This window comes from Miniopterus schreibersii (assembly GCF_964146895.1).
Source record: "Miniopterus schreibersii genome assembly, chromosome: 19".
Lineage (NCBI taxonomy): Eukaryota > Metazoa > Chordata > Mammalia > Chiroptera > Miniopteridae > Miniopterus > Miniopterus schreibersii.
Genome location: NC_138119.1, coordinates 20,821,430 through 20,842,943, shown reverse-complemented (window position 1 = coordinate 20,842,943; position 21,514 = coordinate 20,821,430). Strand labels below are relative to the sequence as shown.

General features: G+C 48.4%; 1 protein-coding gene across 1 annotated transcript in view; it reads right to left on the bottom strand.

Moving 5' to 3' along the window:
* CACNA1E (calcium voltage-gated channel subunit alpha1 E) overlaps positions 1 to 16,810 on the bottom strand; it is a 351,537-nt gene extending 334,727 nt beyond the window's left edge. Inside the window, exon 1 of the mRNA XM_081120447.1 lies at positions 16,740 to 16,810. The gene's annotated coding sequence lies outside the window, so the exon portion shown is untranslated. The remainder of the gene's footprint in view (positions 1 to 16,739) is intronic.
* Positions 16,811 to 21,514: the final 4,704 nt, after the last annotated feature.

Below are 21,514 nucleotides of genomic sequence, written 5' to 3'. Positions count from 1 at the left end.
ATCTCCAGCTCCTCCAGCCGCTTCAGCCTGTCACCGATAGCCTCAGCCCTGCCTAGACTACACCGGAGCAGAGAAGACCAGAGCAGCTTCAACCCCCAAGGAACAGGGCCATGATAAGACCAAGAATTTATACGCCCAGGGTTGGCCTCACCGGTTCCCTCTTCCCTTGCTAGATCTGTATATTATTTGAGGCTGCCGCCATTCCCTGATTTTCACTTTAGCCCCGATCCTGCTCCAAACCAGACAGCTGGCAGACCATGGGAGCCACGGCCCCTGCACACTCACCCCTACCTCATGGGTATGGCCACCACCTAGAAGCTCTTGCTGCAGTGCCCCCATTCATCACATGCTCTTGGATCCGGATCAGAATCAAGGTCATCGTGCCCCTTTGGACACTGTGATATGCAATGCTGACCACCCCACTTCAGGACCCCAGGGGAGCTCCCCTCAGCCCAAATCACCCAGTCTCAGGTGTTCCTCCTCCCGCCCCAAGCTGCTGCTTGGGTCCCAGAGCACCTCAGAGGTAAGTCACCATCATTATACCTGGGTCATCAGAGCCCCACAATGGGCATCTGCGTCTGTTGCCTGGCCAGCACCCTCTCTTCTTTAGAGGCACCACTCCTCTCGCTCAGTCATGCCATTCTGATGACAAGGGCATCACAGTACCTACCTGACCTTCCGTCACAGGGTTGGACATGCGCTGGAGGCCCAGCCAAACCAGCTCATTCTCACAGCCTGACTGTCCAGTGGATGAATGTCTGATCCAAACCAGGTCAATTGGAGTCCTTCCCTAAGACTTTATTTATAGATACTGAAAGACAGAAGCTCTCTCTTTTGTTGTACTGGGATTAGGAGGCCTGCAAATACCATCCTCCTCAGCACTCAAAGTGTATTTGTAATACTGCGGGGTAAAGTCAATACTTGGAAAGAAACAAAAGAGAAAACATGAGTAAGGGTAAGCAATCAAGAGGAAATGGGAGGGCGGCATTGTTTAAACTCTTGGTCTATTGAACCTGAAGCTAGATCCACCCCTATTCTTCCCAGGTACAGGAACAAAAACCTGCCTTTTTCAACTTTCAGCCAGGTTGAGTTGAATTTCCGTCTCTTTTAACTGAAAAAAATCCCTAAAACTTCATGACCAGGTCCACATTGATCTCCCCCAACCCAGCTCTTTCCATTATATTCTCTGGGCCACTTAATGCAACACTTGACCTTTGCACTGGTTCACTGCTTCTTGATAATCCTTGCTTCCCCCTCCACTGGGTGGAAATGTATCTGTGGGAGGGGGTATCCTGGAGCTACTCTGACACCCAGATTTTCTCAGTCCTGGGTGAGGTGAGGTCCATGAGTCTTCAGGTTAGTCCAGGAGGTCAGACCAGATACAGGCAACCACAGGGCACACCTGAGTCCTCCTACCCCTGGACATGAAAGGAGGGAGGGGGGGACAGGAAGGAGACAAGGAGAGGAAGAAAAGAAGAGAGGTGCCCAAAACCCCAGAGAGCAGGGCTTCCTACATCTCTTGTTTCTGCCATAGGGGACCCATTCTTGGGGAGCCGCTGCCAGGACCCACTGCCTCTCTGGAAGATAGAGGGCCCCCGGGACCAGGAGCCATCACTTATGTCTTCCACTGTGTTCCAGGGCAGTGCTTCCAGCCTGACTAATGATAGAGCGAGGAAAGAATATCACATACCCGAGTTTCCCAAAATTAAAGTGGAGAATGGGGCCTCAGGGAAGGCGGCCTGGATAATTAAGGCATCAATTCAGACTCTGGTTTGCCTGAGAGCAACGGGCTCCTGAGAGCGCCACTAAATTTCTCCCAATGATACTGGTGGCTCCGAGGCAGCCTCCAGGTCAGGGTGCTGGGTCATAAAAGACTCCCTTCCTCTCAGGCCCCTCCCGTCATCCCCAGGGAAGTACTCAGAGGCAGTAATGTCAGGGGCTTGAGAGTCTTTACTTAAAATGTCTCTCTTACAAGTTATGACTGGAGGTGGTCTGGAAAGACAACTACACATCAGGAAATTGCAGCACAGAGAAGGCAGGTGACTTGCTTGAGGTCACACAGCTGTTGGTAAGTTAAAAGGGAAGACCAGAATCCAAAGGTCCTGGTATCAGGATAACTAACACCTTTTCTGTCTTTTTGTTCCATCACACGTTTCTTGGAGCCTCATCTGCAACACCCTGATGCAGGCACACGTGTGCACAAGCATGCACACATGAATCCCTTCTGCACAGGCCTGTCTCCTGGTTGTCACTCAGTACCTCTGTGCTTTTGCTCAAGATGCTCCCCCATCTGGCAGCCCTCACACCTTCACTGCCTTTCCATTTTCACCTGTCTTCAGGGCCTTGGTTCAAAGCCTCTACTCTATCATCCCCCCCAGCCTTTAAAAAAAAAAATTATTTTTTATTTTTCCAATTACAATTTACATTCAATATTATTTTGTGTTAGTTTCAGGTGTATAGCACAGTAGTTAGACAATCACATACTTTACAAAGTGGTCTCCCTGATATTTCCAGTACCGACCTGGCACTGTAGATAGCTATAATATTATTGACTCTATTCCCTATGCTATACTTTACATCCCCATGACTGTTTTGTAACTGCCAATTCGTACATCTTAATCCCTTCACCTTTTGACCCAGTCCCCCAACCCCCTTCCCTCTGGCAGCCTTCAGTCTGTTCCCTGTATCTATGAGTCTGTTTCAAGTCTGTTTGTTTACTTTGTTCTTTAGAGTCCACATATAAATGAAACCATACGCTATTTGTCTTTCTTTGTCTGACTTATTTCACTTGGCATAATACCCCCTAGTCTGTCCATGGCCAAGAAATATTACACTGTATATAGGTACCACCACTTTTTACCCACTCGTCTACTGATGGACACATGGGCTGCTTCCACATCTTGGCTATTGTAAATAATGCTGCAACGAACATGAGGGTGCATACATTCTTTCGAATTAGTGTTTTGGGTTTCTTCAAACAGATACCCAGACGTGGAATCACTGGGTCATAAGGCAATTCCATTTTTAATTTTTTGAAGTACCTCAACACTATTTTCCAAAGTGGTTGCACCAATCTGCATTCTCAGGTGGGCTTCTTAATCTGCCCAAGTGGCAATTACGTCCTCCTTAAAATGGACATAAATAAATACCCTCTTTGTTAACATCTCGAGGTTATTATAAGGATCAAATAAATAACATCTATAGAAGAGCTTTTTAGACAAATGTGAGATGATAAGAAAGGGCCTGAGACAAACCCATTATTCAGAAAGTAAAAACAGAGAGTGAATCATTGGTCAAGTTTGGAATAAGTGTTCCTGCTTAGAAGGACTTTTTTTTTTCTCTAGGGACAATATAGCACCCAGGTCAGGAAGGTGGGAAACGTGTAGTGACTAAGTTTCCAAGGCCATAATGAGATCTCTAGTATGGATCCTTACAATAACGAATGAAAACCAAACGAAAGCCCTCGGAATGAATTTAATAAAAAATATACAAGATGAATGAAGAAATTTTTAATTTAAAACACTACATAAGGACACAAAAGAAGAACTTGAACAAATGAAAAGTCACACCACATTCACGGACAATGAAATTTAACATCATAAAGATGTAAATTCTCCCTAAAATTGATTTATAAACTGGATATAGTCTCAACAAAATCACCAATAACTTTGAGGCAGAGATAGATAAGTTTAATCTAAAGTTCACATGGAACAATAACTGAACAAGAATATCCAGGAAAATTCTGGGGAAAAAATCTAATGCAAACCACTAGCCCCACCACATATGAAGACATATTATAAAACTGCCTTAATTAAAACATACATTCTGGCACAAGAATGGACAAATGGATCAATAGAGCAAAATTTTAAAATACAGTTCAAACAAAGTCCCAAATATGTATAAGAAATACTACATTTCAGATCACTGAGGAAGACATGACTATTCAAGAAATGGTGCTGGGCCCTGCCTGGCTGGTTTTGCTCAGTGGTTAGAGCATCGGCCTGTGGGTCATGGGTTCGATTCCCAGTCAAGGCACATACCTGGGTTGCAGGATGGGATCCTGCTTTTAAGAACCTCACCCCCTTAGTAAAGGGCACCCTAACTGATTATATCCTCACTTAAGCTCTAACTTTAGAAAGTTTTAAAAGTCAAAATGGAAGCACCCTGTCAAGGAGAAAAACAAGAGACTCAATTATTGAAAGTCTAAAGTGTTTCCTAATAGTGAGACCTGTCTGAAAATAGAATGGGCTATCTTCAAAAGCACTGAGCTAGTCTGGATAGCTACTTATCAGACACGTTGCAGAGAAGGGCAGAGGGTTAGTCTAGATCACTGGGCCCCATACAGCTCAGAGAGTCTGTGATGCTATAAGCTGAGGTCCAAGGACTAAACCATGAGCAGCTTGGCTGGGGAAAGGCTCCAAGGTGTCAGCTTTGCAGACATCTCTGCTTCGTGACATCATCCCAATTCTTCCCAGCAGGAACCACAAGTCTCCATATGTCAGGTGTGGGTTCACATTCAAAATGACAGACAGGATTTTCACACAGATGAATGAACAGTAACCAAGGCACAGTCATCCCTGGATGACAGGCGGAAAGGGTAGAAGGGTCCAAAGAGGAGGCCACCATGGCCTTTTTCTGGGCCAGTGCAAACTCCAGGCTCCAGGCCTTGGAATAAAACATTGAAGTAGGATTCATGAGTGAAGACCGAGAAGACAGCACCCCAAGGCTGGCTGTGAACCCAGAGAGGTACCCCACGCCAGCCCCAGCCCTGGGGCCGTCCAGCAACCCAGAGGAGCCTGAGACCTTATTTTTTAAGGAAGAGAAAAGAGGTCTCTTCCTAGGGGGTCTGAGGATGTCCTGCTTGGAGAGAGCCAGTGTCCCTTCTCAGCCTCAACACTTTAGCAGCGGCCTAGACTTCAAGTGCAGGGCCAAGGAAAAGGAAGGGCAGGAAGATGTTCCTACATGGTCTCAGCCAGTCAGCCTCCCTAAGGGTCTCAAGGGAAAGACAGCCCAGCTTCTCTTTGCTGAGCTCCTGACTTTCTTCTTTCCTGGGGTGCAGGGGTGGAGGGGACAGTAATGTGGTTGGGGAAGCCTCACTGATAAGCTGATGTTTCAGCAGACACAGGAAGGTGGTAAAGGGCAAGCCACGCAAACACCTGCAGAAGAGCACCCCAGGCAGAGGGAAAAGCAAGTGCGAAGAGCCAGAGGCTAAGAGTATGCCAAGCATATTAGCTACCGCAAGGAGTCTGTGTGACTAGAGCAGAGAGAGACATGGAAAGAGTTATAGGATATGAGGCCAGAGAAGTAAGGGGCGGAGAAGGGATTCAGAGCCTGTAGGGCTTGTAGGCCACCCTAGGAGTCTGGCTTCTCCTCTTAATGAGATGGAAAGCTGTTGAAGGGTTTTCAGCAGAAAAGTGAGATATCCTGACTTAGAGTCTTTAAAAGGTCCCTTGGGCTGCTGGGTCAAGAATTCACTCCAGCAGGGAAGCATGGCGACCTGCTTCAGTTAGGAAAAGGCTGTTGAGACAATCCTGGAGAGAGGTGACAATAGCTTGCACCAGGGTGGTAGCAGCAGAGGTGGCGAGAAGTGGCTACATTCTGAAGACAGAGCCAAAAGGATCTGCTGACAGACTGGATGTGGGGAGTGAAAGAAAAAAGATGTTGGGGATGACGCTAAGATTTTTTTGGCTTGAGCTACCACAAAGATGGAGTTTTCATTAACTGAGACAGCAAAGTTGAAGAAGAAGGTTTTATGGCGAAGACCAAGAATTCATATTTGGACATGCAAGGTTTGACATGTCTCTTGGACATCCAGTGGAAATGTCTCATAGGCAACTGGATAGACACTTGCAGGGTTCAGGGGAAAGACCGGGCTAGAGCTATGTGTTTAATATCATATGAAATATAATATTTGATATCCACATGTATTTAGCTATATATTTAATATTTGGAAGTCATCTGCATCTAGCTCTCTGGATAAGTGATTGTAGATAAAGAAGAGAAGAGTCTGAGGACTGAGCCTAGGGTATCCGAGATTCACAGGTTGATTGATGAGGGAAAATTAACAAAAGCCCCCCAGGAGTTACCAATGGTGTGGAAAGAACCCCAGCAGGGGACACTGTGTCCTGAAAGCCATTTCAAGGAGGTAGGAGTGATCAGCTGTGAAATGCTGCAGGCAGGTCAGGTATCTCAAGAAGAGAACTGAAAATTGACCACTGGATTTGGCAACAGGATGGTCATTAATGACCTTAGAACAAATTTTGGTTGTGGGGGCAAAGGGGAGACTCATTAAGGAGGGTTCAAAAAGAATGGGGTAGCCAAATAGTGCAGGGAAAATCTATCTATAGATTATTCTAACTAACAAGTAAGGAAGGAATGAGAGGATTCAAATATCCACATTTTATTAGCCGCCTAATGAAACAAACAATCCTGGCAGGGATCAGCAAACTATGGTCCTTGGGCTCTATCTGGCCTGCTCGTTTGTGTACATAGTTTTATTGGCACTCATCCATGCCAGCTTATGTATGTATTGACTATGGCACTACAGTGGCAATGTTGAGTAGCTGAGATAGACTGCATGTCCCACAGACTAAAATATTTACTGTCTGGCCCTTTATGGAAAAGGTTTGCCAACTCTGATCCAGGCAATGATCTTCAGTGGCTGCTAATGTCACAAGAGGAGGAAAAAAACAGACATTAAGTGCCTCTGATGGAAGTACATATTCCCCCAGGAAATCATCTTGCAAAATAATAAAAAAATCAAATCTGAATCAAATGGAACTAAGTACCAGTTTATAGAAAACACAGGGAACAAAAACATTCAATAACACAAAGGGGATGCAAACAGCAAAATCCAGAGTGTGGGAAAATGTACAGAAAACAAGACCAAGTTTCTTCAACAAATAAACTATAAGGCCAAAAGCAAAATGGGGGAAGAAACCTACAGAATAATTTTTTTTTAAACCTTTCAGCTAAATATAATGTGTGACCCTTATTTGGATTCTGATTCACACAAACCAAATTGCTTTAAAAAATTATACGATTGGGGAAATTTCAACACCAACTAGATATGTGAAGATAGTATGACATTATTGTTAATTTGGGCAAAGTGTGGTAATGCTATTATGGTTCTTTTTCTAATCCATTATCTGTTAGTGACTGGTACTTAAATATTTATGAATAGAATTATATGATGGCTGGGACTTGTTTCAGAATAGTCCAGTGGGGAAGTAGAAAAGGGAGATTTAAGTGAAGAAAAAAAAAGGGTTGATAATTATTGAAGCTGGATGGTAGTACAGGAGGGTTCATTTTACTATTCTCGCTACGTTAGTATATGTTTGAAATCTCCCACAATAAAAAGCTAATTCGAAAAGAAGAGAATAAGGGGAGAGAATGTGGACCCAACAACTACAAACAGCTCTTTGGAGGAACTGCACTGTATTGAGAAAAGGGGGAATGGAATGATTTCTGGAGGAGGAAAGGGGAGTTTTAAAAACTCCTCCCCCAGACTCTCCGTTGACCAGCCCTGTGGCTTTCAGCGGAGTTGTCCTGCTTCCCCGGCTGCTCTCCTAAACGACAGCTCATTTCTGCTCAACCCTCCCACTCAGGGCCTCGGGGCAGCCAGGCGGGAGGTGCAGTCTCAGCCTCCAGCAGCTGCCCGCTAACTGCAGTCAGCCCACAGCCGAAAGGTTCGCCAAAAAGGCAAGGAGCGGGAGAGCCCGGAGCGCAGAGCATGTGCGGGCCACAGTGTCTTGGTTCAGGGAAGCAGCGACGGGGGTGGGCTGGCGGAGGTGCGGGTGCTTCCTGGAGGAGGAGAGGCCCTGGGACATGGCCAGAGAGGAGGGAACGGCGCCTTCTAGGAAGGCAACAAAGGTGAGCGGAGGCTGAGGCCTGAGGGGAAGCCCAGTCCACAGACTCCTACAGAGTTCCTACTGGAAGGGGCTGGCTGGGAATGACCCTCTGCTGTGTCACTACCGACTGCTTCCTGTCACTAGGGATTGCTTTCTGGATGGCATCTGGGCCCACAGCTGCAGAAGGGAGCCTCTGTCCCTGTGCGGTGCAGGAGGCATCCCCAGAGAGGGGGACTCTGAGCATTGTGTGAGTCCCGTACACTGGACATGACCCTTCAGTGAGGGCGCACCAGGCCTGCCGCTCCACCCGGCACCTCCAACCTCTGTGCTCTGCCATCCTCCTGTGACTCACAATGCTGAGAATATTCTTGAAATGGGCGATCCAACCAGGCTCCAAGTTCAATGGGCTTCGCGAGGCCCCGGGGTCCCCTAATATTATATGAACATTTGGGGTGTGCATTTTACCAGGTCAAGTCCACAGCCTTCATTACATTTTCAAAACTTTCTATGACTCCAAAGGTTAAGCATCACTGTACTAGAGGTTTAATAATTTTTTGATGTACTGGACTTTGGGTGAGGTCTTATGTATAATTATATGTTAGGGCTCCTTCAAATGTCAACATGGGCCCCTCCTATCTGCTCCCCTCCCAAAGAGAAGATTGCTCTGGGAGAGTGTGTACCATAAGAAGTGAAAAGGGTCAGGGCTGGGACCAGGAAGCACCTATATTTAAGGATCAGTCAGTCAGTCCCATCTGGAGGAGGCCCGCAAGAGCTAACCAGAGGAAGGATGGCCAAGCAGTGAATGATCCAAAGATACCACTCCACCTGGGCTGCTTCCACAGTCTTCTCAAACATCTATTGTAAATGGTCAAGAAAGCAATTAGCACTAAGGCGTTCATGGCTAGCAACAGATGCGTCCAGAAATATTTGCATTTTAATTAGGGTCTAAACCCCACAGTAGGGCTTTGAAGCTAAGACTTGAGTCAATCCTGGCCCCACCACCTACGGTGATCTTGAATTCTGGAGGCCTTTGTTTGCTTATATAAAACAAGAATAACAATTTGTACTTTATTAATCCCATCACCCTTTTCATCCATTCCCCTCTCCCCCCGTCTGGCAACCGTCAAAATGTTCTCTGTATGTGTGAGTCTGTTTCTGGTCTGCTTGTTAGTTTATTTTGTTTTTTAGATTCCACATTTAAGAGAAATCATATGGTGTTTGCCTTTCTCTGTCTGACTTATTTCACTCAGCACAATACCCTCTAGGTCCATCCATGTTGTTGCAGATGGCAGGATTTCATTCTTTTTTATGGTTAAGTTAAATTCCCTTGTATATGTGCACCATAAGGAATATAGTCAATAACACTGTAATAACTATGGATGGTGGCAGATGGGTACTAGATTTATCGGGGTGATCACTTCATAAGTTATATAAATGTCTAATCACTATGTTGTGTACCTGAAACTAATATAATATTGTGTATCAACTGTAATTGAAAAGTAAAAAATTATTTAAAAAAGAAAAAAACAGGAATAACAATTCCTGTTTCTCAAAGCGGCATTAGAGATACCAAGTCTGGGGACATGTCTTCATCTAAGCCTCTCAGCGGTGGTTCTAAACTTGGAGGGTTTGGTCCCAGCCCATTTCTGATTCAGGATGTCTGGATGATGCTAACACTGCTGGTCCAGGAACCACACTTTGGCACAGAATGTTCCCCTGAAGGACCCCACCATGTGAGTGAATACTCCATGTACCCTAAAACTAGTCTTGTGACCCTAGAGAAGGGCTGTGGGATTCAAGCTCTAGGTTCTAAGTGCAAGAAACATGATAAAACAATGGGAAGGAGAGGGACAGGGACTGGAACACAGTCTTCTCCCACAGCTGTCACCTAAGACATCTCAAGGGCTAAAAGTTGAGTGATTCACACCTGCGAATGTGAAGAGCCATGACTAACTGGATTCAGTAGGTGGGCTGCATTGACTCAGTCCTCAGGGAGGGTGGCAGGGAAGGGAGCAGGTCTGCAAAGTCACAGCCAAGAGCCAGCAGAAAGGACTGAGGTCTCCTGAGCACCTGATGGCCAGGCCTTGGGCCGGAGAGAAGAGGGAGATGGCAGCAGGGCCGAAGGAAGGCAGAGGGTGCGGAAGCACAGAAGGGAAGCCTTCTGCCCAGATGTGGAGGGCGAGAGGGAGCCTGTGGCATCTCCTCCCAATTTCAAATAAGTTAGCCTCTGCTCTGGGTTAAGAAGACCCTGAAAAGCAAGAAAAGCAATCTGGAACTTCCTTGGGAAGTCTACTCCCTCAAAATCGTCCATCCCTCTCGGCCCTGGTGATGCCCAGAGAAACTTTTCCACTCTTCCCAAGACATCGAGGATAAAAATCGCCAGGAAGGCCCAGTAGTGGCAAGAGTGGAAGGAACAAAGGTGAGTCACAGACATCATCTTATCTTCTTTCTTTCTTTCTTGTTTTGTTACAGTTTACATTCACTATTATTTTGTATGAGTTTCAGGTGTACGGCGTAGTGGTCAGACAATCACATACTTTACAAGGTGCCCCCCCTGATACTGCCAGTTCGCACCTGGCACCACACAGTTATTTCAGTGTTATTGACCATATCCCCTCTGCTGTACTTTACATCCCTGCGACTATTTTATAACTACCAATCTGTACTTCTCAATCCCTTCCCCTCTTTCCCACAGTCCTCCACCCACTCCCCTCTGGCAAGCATCAGTCTATTCTCTGTACCTTTGAGTCTATTTCTGTTTTGCTTGTTTGTTTATATTGTCCTTTAGATTCCACATATAAGTGAAATCACATGGTATCTGTCGCTCTCTGACTGACTTATTTCACTTAGCATAATACCATCTAGGTCCATCCATGCTGCAGATGTTAAGATTTTGTTCTTTTTTATGGTAGAGTAATATTTCATTCTACCACAGGTTTTTATCCACTCATCTTACTGATGGGCACTTGGGTTTGTTTTATTTCTTAAAAATCCCCTCTGGACTCCCAATTATATATATGTAATTTTTTCAGCCCACATTTACTCCCATGCTAGGTATTGAGATTGCAAATATTAATGTATCAAAACGCTTACCCCTCAAGGAACTTTGCTTATTGAGATACGAAATGTGGGGCACTTATTTTATAGTCCACAAGACACTTTCACATACAATTGCACTTATTCCTCACAATGGCCATGGAGACTTGGTGATGTAGATCCTATTTCATTTTTGCCATTCTGATCAGAATTACCTCCTCAGAAGCCTTCCCTGACATCCCAAGCTAAAGAGCTACCCAGTCAGTGCCACGTCACTCTAGATTAATTTTGTGAGTGACATTTATCACAGTCTGATTTTTTTCTACAAATTTACTTGTCTATTTATTGTCTCTTCCTGCAGTACAATATAAAAGTAGGAAATTTGTCTGCTTTGTTCACTGCTGTACCCCCAGGACCCAAATCATACCTGGCCCAGAACAAGAACGCAGGATGCATTTGCAGAAGGAAGGTGGGGAGGCAGTGGGAGACAAGGAGAAGGGACACAGGGAGAGGCTGTGATTTTTCCACTAAGTGGCAGAGCTGAGGCTCTCATCTGGGGCTTTGCTCCTCAGCCTGGGTTCCTTCCCCTACACTGAACTTGGGGGCCACTCTGGGCCAGCACCCAGGTTCTGAGGTTGGCAGGCCAGTAGCCAGGACTCTCAGACTTAGCTCAGAACAACTCATTAACCCAGAGTCTGAGATCTAACAAAAAGCGAAGCAGGGAGCAGGTTATGTGTTCACCTGTCACCACAAATCCCTCCCCTAAAGAAGGCATGAAAGTTTGTCTGTATTTAGGATCATTACACTCAAGAAAACATCAAAAATCAAGGACCAAATAGGTCAAGAGAGATTAAATTTACTTTCTTTTAAGAGGAAGAAATATAAAGTGTTATTTTTAAATTAAGAACAAAGAATAAAATTCTTATTCAGTAAATATAGCAAACAAAAAATGTTTTATTGTATGACTGACTAGGTAAGAGTGAGAGACAAAAAGTAAAGAGAAAAAGAGGATAGGAGACGAAAATCATAGAATGTCACTGCTCTACTGGAAGGGGCTTCAAGCAACCAGTGGACCCAGGCCCCTTATTTGAATGATGGGGTTGGGCCTGACTGAGTATTGATAATGTAGCTGAGGTCCAGGGAGTTAAATGATTTGCCCATGATCTGTAGCCAGTAAGGACTACAGCAAGACCGGGTCCATTATTCCATGGTCAGAAAACACATCATTTGACAAAAGAAATAAAGACTTCTTCAAAGTTCTGTACTTAGAGATAGAAACCAATTATCTGAGAGTCAGAACCATGTCATTTTCATGTTTATTTCCCCTCCCTCCTAGCAAAAGGCTTATGCACACATTTGGTTCATGAGAAAGTGGGGGTGCCCCCAAAAGATACATAAGAGAGGCATAAACACAGGTCCCCTCTGCAGTACAGAAAACACAGAGAGCTACTCTGACCTCAAGTTGCATTTTTGCAACTACAATGATATTTCTATCATTAAAGGCGTGCCCTAGATTTTGTTACCCAGGTTAGGTGGATACACTGCCCTGCCACAGGCTGCAGTGCTTGGCCTGTACCCAAGCATCTCACCTTCCTGCTGGTGCTCCTAGCTCGATGCCCTCCCCCAACGCCCAGTCAACTGCTGCTGCTGCCACCACTAACCCTATATTGAGGATCTGGAGTCTCTCAATCTCAATTTCAGACTTGCATTTATAGGGGGGAATTTTTTTTCAACTGTATACTTTATAACATGTAGTTTTTTAAAGGCTCTGTGATTCCAGAGGATGGATCTTTCCAAGTAATATCATCTGAACATAAGTAGGAAGGCCTTTCCTTGGTAAAGCCCAATTCTGTCCTAGAATCTCATTCATTGCAAGAGCCCCAAGTCCATGCATGTACAGCAGACACCAAACCCTTCAGAAGCCTCGTGTCAGAGACAAGGGTTACACCCCTAACACAAGTTGTCCAGGTTACAGTGAAAAGGACACCACACGTTTGCTTCTGCCAGGAAGGTACTTGATTTGCCCATAATTAACTCTACTATAACGAACGGATCTGTAATGGGATTTTTGGTTCCAAATGGCTTTATATATTGTCACATGTATACTTCATCCAATGGCCTAGATCCAAGCTCCCCAACACATTGTAAGCGCCATGAGGACACACATTCTCCCTCTGTCCTACCTCTCACCCCTTCCCCTCCACTAGTGCCTTAGCTGTGCATGTTATAGATGTTGATTAGCAGAGTGCTGTGTTTCCTGCTCTTCCCAATTCTCTGTCACTTATTGGGGATGCAAGGTGATATAATTTCTTGGGGATGTAAGGTAACACAAGGCAGACAGAAGGAAAGGCTCTCCCCTGGCTAGATAAACTGCTCCATTTTTGAAACCAGAACTGGGCTGAGGCCTGCCCACAGGAGACCTGGGGCAGTCACTGCTCCTCCCCAGGATGGGTCTTGCATGGCCCCTCCATCTACCTCCTATTCATCTGCCCCATCTGCTTCCCTGCCCCCAGTGAGAGAGAGGAGCATCTCTGCCTAGGATCTGCAGAACACAGAGTGCGAAGCCACCCTGAACTGTGGGCTCTTAGATTGTTGAAACTGGGCAATACCTTCGGAGCATCTGCCCAACCTTCATCTCCAGGCAAAGTAAATGAGGCCCAGGGAGGTTAGTGACTTGCCCAAGGTCACATGGCTACTTCATGGGGCTGAGTCAGGGCTAGCAGGACTAGAAGTCCAGTCTCCCAGGCCAATGCTCTTTTATCTACCCCTCCCCCAGTTGTTAATGTTCCTTCCCCCAATGCTGTTCCAGGTCTGGTGGATTATGGTGCTACTGGGTAAACAGGAATGATGAATAGGTGGAAACCATATCTAGAATTACCATTTAAGGCTCTATTTTTGCCTTCAAGACAGAGAGAGGCTCTGAGGGACCCTAACCAAGATACTGTCAGCTGGGTGTGGTCAGGTTCCCTTGATAATCTATAGAATTGCTTCTGGGCAAACCAAGGGCTGAGAAGGCTCTCAGAGTCTAGACCATGGTCAGTCTCTGAGATGACTGGAGTCACTCAATTGTGATCCCTAGAGAGACAAGCTTCAATAACTAAGGTACACACCAGATGGTGACAGAGGCTCTGCCTTTCCTGAGACAACCCCACACCCCAGGCAACCAAGAGCAGTGGAGCGGAAGAGACCCCTCCAGTGATGGTCCAGGCAGCAGGGGAGGCACTGGGGGCATGAACTTCAGACACCAAGAAAGGACAATGTTGACAAAAAGGACAGGGGGGCAATATGAGTCAAGATTCAGGCAGGATGGTCAGGTGGGCGGCCCAACCCCCTTGACTCTGGAATCATCCATCGCCCCAGGCCCCAAACAGGTGGGACTAAATCTGTGACCCAAATACTGACCATATCAACCTCAACACAAAAAGGCCCCATTGCAGGGAGGGTCAGCTAGCCTTGGGTTTGAACCTAGCTGTGCCCCTACTGTCTGGGTGAACTTGAGCAAGTTACTTAACATTTCCGAGTTTCAGTTTCCTTACCTAGAAAATGGAGATACCTGCTTAATAGGACTGGGTAGGATTAATTATGATAAAGTATAGAAACTGCTTGGTATACTGGCTGGAAAACAATAAGCATGCAATAAATGGCAGCTCAAGTTTCTGAGGACTGACAGGGACTTGGCTGCCTGGCAGACCCATGGGCTCCCGGGGGGATGGAGCTGTGACTGACACATCCCCTCAGTATTCTCATTGCTCCCTCAAACAGGCCAGGAAGTAAAAGCTGGGCATTTCCCTGCTCCAGGATGCTTCCTCAACAAGACACACACACCCCACCCCCAGCCTCGCAAGAGCCCAGGAGGTCTGATAGCAGGGATCCAATAGCTCAACTGTGTGACTCGAGGGTCACTATATCTTGCAGCCACCAACACAACACTCACAATTCCTGGCAGACAGATGGTCTCCTGAGAGCCCCAGACTCATAAATACCACAAAGAAACAGACAGATAGAAAGAGCTCCATGTAAATCACCCTCTATTTGTAATCCCTGTAGTCAGAGCATGAAGTTCCATCCTGGGGATGGGATTTTTGTCAAAGGAAAGAGATTTCTATTCAGAGCTGGGTTCTCAGAGGGAACTGAAATAAAGTCCATCTGAGATCTGAGTCAGGAAGAATCATGCCAGGAAGGAAGATGCAAGATACAAATGATGTGAAACCATCATATGTTGCGTCTCAAGGGGTTCCGACTGCTAACCACGTAGTCACTCCCAGTTTAATCATCCATCCCTATCTGTCTGGACGGTCTCTATTGTCCACATGTAATTATTACTAATGTCTCTGTCCACTCTCAAAAGCATCCAGGCTTGGACAATAAATTACATGATTACCCAAAGTCCAAAGTGGTAAGAACATTTCAGCAGGCCAGAGACTGTGGATGTGAGAGAATAGGATAGACTCAAACAGGAAAAGGTGATCTTCTTCTAGGCCCTAGAGAAGGCTGCACAATCCTAGAAGACCCACACATTTGCAGAAGAGAAAGTTCCATATTTTCCATTAGTAATTTCTCTTGAAACTGTCAACCGGAAGTTTTCCCACAGTGTCCATCCTAGCTCCCAGCCCCAGTAAAGAGTCCCTTTTCTCTGGCTCTGATGTCAACCAAGATAAAGTGATGCTCTCATTTAAGCATTGGAAACATCCTTTAGTTCCATGAAAACACTTCTCTGTGCTAAGCCATCCTGGCTCCTTTCCCCTAATGGCGAGGCCTCCATGACAGGGTGCTGCTCTGGGCCCCCAAGAGTAGGTAAGAATCAATGTTCCAACACCAAGGCCTCCAAAGGGAAGAGCATGAATCATTAAAAGCCCCCAGATGTCGGTCATCCACCTACCCACTCCGTCTGAACCACCCTCACCGAGCTATCAGAGTCACAGGCCCAGTTAGAGGGGGGATTCCCCCACTTGAGCAAGTGGTTAAACTGTCCCCCTCAGTCCCCAGAGAAAGGCAGAAGCCTCTATCGCGAGGGGGGGGGTATGAAGGGGGGGTGTCTCCCATCATCCTCTCCTGGGCAAGGGCACAAAGCCAAGAGGCGAAGACAGCAGGGGGTTCCATGCCCAGAAAAGGACACCAACCACTCTCGCGCGGGGAGACCAGACTTCGTGGAAAAGCAAGTCACTCCAGGGAGCCTGGCTTCTCCGCACCCCCTTCCTCCTGAGCCTGACTTCCCAGCCCTCTCCCAGGACAGGGTCTGCTCGCTGCCCGCCCACCCGCCGCCGCAGGGACACCCAGCCCCCCAGTCCCGGGACGCCTCCAAGGCGCACGCAGCTTCCTTCCCACAAACTTCGCTCAGTCCTTGCTCAGCGAGCCCTACCTTAGAGTGTCCCCCCCCCCCCAAACTTCCAGGTGCCCAGGACTGAGGCGAGAGGCCCCAGGCTCGCGGAGACCCGCGGTGGCACCTACTCGGAGCTCGGGTGCGCTCCGAGGCGCCACAAGCCTCCCTCGCTGCGGGCTGAGCAAACGCACGACCGCGAACGAGATGCCAGCCCTGGGCGCCCAGCAAGGGGCACACCGCTCACACCCCGAAACCCCAATGGCGCGGAGCTTTCCCACACGCGGAAAATTGCCACCGAAGTTGCCAACGAAAGGGTAGCGCGTGGGGAAGAGGAGCCGGCTGGGAGGACGATTCGGAGACGGTTCGGGCAACTAGGATTCTCCACGGTGCTCGCAGCCCCAACAGGTAGCAGCCCCGCGGACGAGCCGCAGCCGCGGCGCCGGAGGGCAGCGCAGCCCCGGGGCGGCGGGCGCCACTGCGCCAGGGCGCCCACGACCGTGTCCTTGGCCGCAAGACCCGAGCCCGGGGCTTACCTGGAATTACCGCAGAGTCCCGCGCGCGGCTGAATGAGGCGTGTGCTAGGATTCCCGAGACATCCTTGAATGATTTCAAAAGAGCAAGCACGTGGGGGGAGGGGAACGGAGAGCGGGGCCGGGCGAGACGGTGAAATTCAAGGGGGGAGAGGGAGCAATAAAAAAAAGGCAGGGGGCAGGGAGGCGGGAGGGGGTAAGGGCGTGAAACGGAAGATAAAATAAAGAGAATGGAGACAGTTTTCTTAAAAACCTGTCTCCTGCCCACAGAGTGGAAAGGAAATTTCTGACAATTCCAAGGAGAACTGGCACACATGCCCCCCCAGAGGGGCGCACGGCGAGGGGCGGAATAACAAAGGAGACGGGAAGTCCGGAGCTGTATCCGAGCCTGGGAAGGAAGAGCCGTCCAGGCCCGGGCAGCAGCCGCGGGTGGGCGCGGGCGGGCTGCGGGCGGGCGCGGGCGCGGGGCGAGCGAGCACAGGCCCCCTGGGGCGGGGCGCACGCGGCCGGGGGCGGGGGCGTCTGGGCGGAATCGCCTGCGGGCGGGGCTCCGCGTAGTAAACAGCCTGGGGCGAGAAATTTAAGGCAGGGTTTCAGTGCAAAAGTTCTGTGGCCTCAAACTTCCACAGGCCATTTTCACTCGAAAACACCGTCCCATTTTGTGGGCGGGAGTGGGTGCCAAGGTCCTGCTTGTGGGTCCCGGAGCTGGCATCGCTGGGCAGGAGGACCTTGAGGAGAGCATGATTACACCTAACTAGAAACAGGGGCGAGTTGGGGGCTTTAAGGATCCACTCAAGAGAGGGGGTACTGTTGGGGGGACCAGTCCAGCCCCTGAGCCGGATGCCACCCAAAGAGAGGGGGGGCCCAGCCACAGTGGGGAAGTATCTTTGCTACCTGTAGAGGGACATAGAGGCTCTCTGAGGGTCACCAGGGGCCATCTGAGGATTCTAAAAGAGACCCTGTTCCCAGGTGGAGGGGGGGGGCAGTTAAAGAGCACAAAAAATAAAATAGCCCTAAAAACATTCAAACTGGAATCTCCAAAGCTTTCTAGATCTGAACCCCTAAGAGTGCCCTCACTCCCACCCTTTCTGATTCTTTGCATATTTTCCCCTCAAGAATAGCAGAAATGCCTCCCAGAGCCTTTGCTGGTAAGAACCCCACCAGCCCATCTCTTCAGTCCAGCCTTGCCAGGTGGCTATACAGAGCTGCCCACCCTGCAGCGGTAGCTTAGAATCAGAGGCCAGAAGGGGGGTGGGGGGGAGGAAGGGGGGGGGGATTGAAAGGGGCCAGAAGAGAAACAAAGGAAGGGGGGGGGGGACAGACGGACTTCTCTCCCTGGCAGTTCTTGTTCCTTAGGCCTTGGCACAGATGGGGCAAGTCCTCTAAAGGCTTAGTCTGAGGTTTGCCAGAATTGAATGAGGACAGGCACTTTCCTACTCAGCAGTGAGCTCCCTGTGGCTAAAAGCAGGGATTCTAGTCAAGCTTGTACCATGTACACCAGCCACCCCCAGCCTGGCACATGTCAAAAAACATGCACTGAAGGGAGCTAAGTAGCCACAAGACCCAGGGCTCCTCTCCCCTTCCACTTAGTTTCGGATGAAGGAAAGGAAGTGAAGACCAAGAACCATGCAGCCTCCTTGGCTGGTTCCCATTCACCCCGAGAAGGTCTTGTCGGGCCAGTCTGTGGGGACCCAGGACTTTGATCTCCGAGTCAGGTAAGTCCTGAAAATTATCACCAACCCTGAAATAAGGTGAATTAGACTTTTAGAAAGCCAGGCCTTTAGCCCTGACATTAAAAATGCTCCATCTGGGCATTAGAAAAAAAGAATCAGTGCTATACGTTAAGTTGTTCAGAGGCTGACAGATTTTTGGAAAGCCTTGCAGATCTGGTTTCCCTTATTAAGATAGTGTTTTTTTCCAGTTCAAGCATCAGAACACAATGGGAGCCTCCCTCATGACGATCTTGGGCCCTGCCCAAAGGGAGGTAAATCCTAGGTCATCCTGGGAATCAGAATCCCTCCTCTCAAGGAAGAAGCCGCACAAAGTGGGAGCAAAGGGGAGAGATTTTCCCATTTTAGGAAATCAACTGCAGAGTCTACAGGGAAGGGGAATGACGCCACTAACCCCCAAATGGACTCTTCATGCCCCTGCCCCACCCCAACATATGGACACACAGACACAGTGCAGTCACCAGCCACTGAGCCCCTTTTCCATCAGCCTGCAAACAGGAGCATTCGCACTACAATGTTTGGGTTTCTTTTTTCTAATGACAAAGTTTAAAGAGCTAGGATACCAGAAGGCTGATGGTTTTCCTGGCTTGGAACCTCCTGAAGAGAAGAGCATCCATGCTCACCCCCCTCCATCATCAAAACAAACAACAATTGTGCCCACAAACAAGACTCATGGGCCCATTCATACTCTCAGGAGAGGGCCATGCCCACCAACCAATGGTTCCAGGACAGATCGCCTTAACCTCTCCAGGAAGGCATCACCAGATGCCCAAGTATGATGAGCCCTTGGACACACCTGTCATTTTATTGTTTGCCTCTGGTTACAAGTAACAACTAATTGGAACAAATGGTGTCCTTTCAGACATAACAAAAATATTGGTTTTGCTTCCATTTGGATGAGCTGTGGCTCTTGTCCAGCGCCTTTTGCTTTAGGCAGAGGAGGTGGGGAAGTAGGCTGGGATACAGGGGTTCCGTTCAGCATGCTCGGCCTGTCACCCTCCACCTCTTCACCCCAGCAGATGTCTGTCCTCCCCACTCCTCGGCCTGTTCTATGCACAGCAGGGGGAAAGAAAGGGCTCAGTGCTAAAGACACACTGTCTTCTCTTGAGCCAGACCAGCAAGGGAGTGCCTTGGACAGCCCCGATGCAGACCTGTGCCCCATACCGCGCCCCCCAAAGGACTTCGTTCTTGGGCTGTGGCTTCAAAGAAAAGACCCTGGTTTAATAATTCAGCTTGCTTGAATGCCATTTAGTAGCCATGGCAACCAGTTCCCTGACATCTAGTTGTACGTAGGATGTGGCTGGAAGGGGAGAGAAAGGGAGAGAAAAAGGAAGGTAAAGGAGAAAGGAAGAGACGCAGCTGAGATTCCATCTAAACTTTCCCTGCTTTCAGGCCACAGGGTGTGGCCGTCCTGCCGGTGCACTGCCTCTCCCTGCCTCTGGTCCCTGTCGCCCTGTCTCGGCTGCGTGCCTCTCCCTGCCTCTCCTCCTGGTCTCCATGTCCCTCTTTCCCCACTTATTCCGCTCTACTGGAGGCCAGGAGACCTGACTCAGCATTCCAACTAAACACTTTCTGATTGGCAAATGCCTTTCTTTGCCTCAGTTTCCTCATCTGTAGAAGGGGAGGCTTGTGATGTTCGCTATGGCTCCTTCTAGCTTTGACAGTCCGTGACTGCATGGTCCTCCCTCTGTGTCTGCCCAGCCTTTCATCTCTGTCCAGCTGTCTCTTTCTCTCCCTCTCTCTGCCTCTTGGTTAGTTTCCTGTGTTTCTCCATAGCTACACCTCTCTCTCTCTCTCATTTTTTCTCGCTCATGAATATCAGATGCCATCAGATGTCATCTGTAAAGCAGTTGTTTTTTTTAGTAAACATTCCATTCGCCCTTACTGGAAAGCGTCCCATCACCTCCCTTCCCCTGGCTAATCCCCTCATCCTTCAGGTGACAGATCAGACATCAGTACCTCTGAGAAGCCTCCCTGCCTGTCTCATCTGCTCCTACAGGGCCCAGATGGGCCCCTACTCTACCTACCTCACTGGGTTGTTGGTGCCTTAACTGGCGTGAGAGCTCACTAAGGGCATAACTAGTGCCTCCTTCGTTGCTGTGTCCCCAGTGGCTGCCATTCGGGAGGCACTTAATAAGTAGAGGTTGAATGAGAGGGTAAGTCGCCTCAACCACAGGTTTCTGAATCACTGCTTGCGAAAGACTCGAGACGCTCCCTGGAAGGCACACAGCACGAGGAAGCCAGACAAGAGCCCATTCGAGCCTCAGCTGCCCCTGTACTGCTATGGGTGAGGGGAAAGAGCTCCTCCCCAAGCTGTTTTGGTCAAGTGGTGAGCCAAGATGAAGGGGCCCTTTCAGACATGTTGGCGGGGACACTCCAGAATGGAAATAGCTCCTGGGGGGACCAAGGGTGGGCTCCACCCAGAATGGGAAAAGTGTATGACGCCAAGTGGTGGCTCCCATCAGCCCATCCCTGGGGTTGCCCTGCTACCATGTGGGCAAACTCAAAGGACAGCAGTGGGAGTTCCCTCCAAGGTGTCAGAGTTTTCGGCAAGTGCCTAACATCAAATAACTTGTGGCCTTTTAGCCTGACTCCTTTCTTCCTGGAGCAGGGCCATCAGGGAAGCAGATGGAGGCTGGGCTGGTGCTGCAAGAGGCACATAGGCCATCAGCCGAGCAGCCAGGGCAATGTTTCTGGCCCCTGCTGGGAGCCACCAATGTAGATTTCTGTCATCCAGGAAGTGAATGCTTTAAGAAAAAAAAATAATCTTTTGATAGTCATCCTTTGATGGACGGGCAAGATCTATCCATTCTAGAAACCTTAGCTGTAAGTGTGAATGAAAGGCAAGAATTTGGAAGACAAGAGTTTCTTCCCAATGCTCCCTAATGAATTCTCTTCTATTCATGAGTTACATAAAGGTGGAGGGGCAGAGCTGGTAAACACACAAGCCTTATACTCCTGTGCACAGAGCTCACATGAAGTTGGGACAGCCCCAAGCACAGGGTCAGGCTTTGCAGCGTGTACAGTCCACATTCATGACTTAGAAAC